The sequence below is a fragment of the Hipposideros armiger genome, unplaced genomic scaffold, assembly GCF_001890085.2.
Source record: "Hipposideros armiger isolate ML-2016 unplaced genomic scaffold, ASM189008v1 scaffold_1, whole genome shotgun sequence".
Classification (NCBI taxonomy): domain Eukaryota; kingdom Metazoa; phylum Chordata; class Mammalia; order Chiroptera; family Hipposideridae; genus Hipposideros; species Hipposideros armiger.
The window spans coordinates 5,721,181-5,722,422 of record NW_017731351.1 but is presented as its reverse complement, the minus strand read 5'-3'; positions in this window follow the sequence as shown (position 1 = coordinate 5,722,422).

The following is a 1,242-nucleotide window of genomic DNA, read 5'->3' as shown; positions in this document are numbered from 1 at the left end:
CAGTGAAGCAACTTCCTCCACAACTAGACTGAAGAACAAAACGACAGCAACTTGTCTGTTCCCCTTCCCCCAATTCCCCAGCGCTGTCCCCATCCCCCCAATACCCCAATAAAAAAAATCTTAAAAAAAAAATATATATATATAATTTTATTCAATAATGTAATCAAATAAAAAACACTGCAATTTGTCATCGACCTACGTTCTCGTTGGCGATCACAGGAGGACACACCGAAGGATCGCAGGGAGCAGGTAAAGGACTTTTCTGGGACACTGCAGTGTAATCCCGAGTGTGGGTCGGGATTACCACTTCTGGCTGTGAAAATTAACCCCGAGCCACACACGGGGTTACCTCCAGGGTGGTTAACAAACAACAAGTGTTGGCGAGGTTGTGGAGAAAAGGGAACCCTGGTGCCCTGTTGGTGGGACTGCAGACTGGTGCAACCACTATGGAAAATAATATGGAGATTCCTCAAAAAGTTAAAAATAGAACTACCTACTTCTGGGTATTTATCTGAAGAAATCCAAAACACTAATTCAAAAAGATATGTGGATCCCTATGTTCATTGCAGCATCATTTACAATAGCCAAGATATGGAAGCAACCTAAGTGGCCATCAATTTACTGAATAAAGAAAACGTGGTACATATATGCAATGGAATATTATAACAGTTGGCCATAAAAAATGAACGAAATCTTACCATTTGGGACAACATGAGTGGACCTAGAGGGTATTATGCTAAGTGAGATAAGTCAGAACAGAGAAAGACAAATACCATATGATTTCACTTATATGTGGAATCTAGAAAACAACAAACAAACAAACAAACAAGAAACAGACTCATAGATACAGGGAACAAACTGATGGTTGCCAGATGGGAGGGGGTTGGAAAAAAGGAAATACAAATTGATAGTTACATAATAGTCACCAAGAACTTAAAGTACAGCATAAGAAATATAGTCAATAATATTGTAATAAATATGCATGGTGCCAGGTGGGTGCTAGACTTACGAGGGGTAAGTTATATAAATAAATGTCTAACCGGTATGCTGTATACCTGAAAGTAATATAATATTGAATGTTCACTGTAATTGAAAAAAAAAAAAAAAAGCAAAACCCCAAACCTAATGGCACTGTTAGCACTTGAGAGTTTTTTTTTTTTTTTTAAAGATTTTTATTGGGGAATTGGGGGATGGGAACAGCGCTGGGGAATTGGGGGAAGGGGAACAGACAAGTTGCTGTCG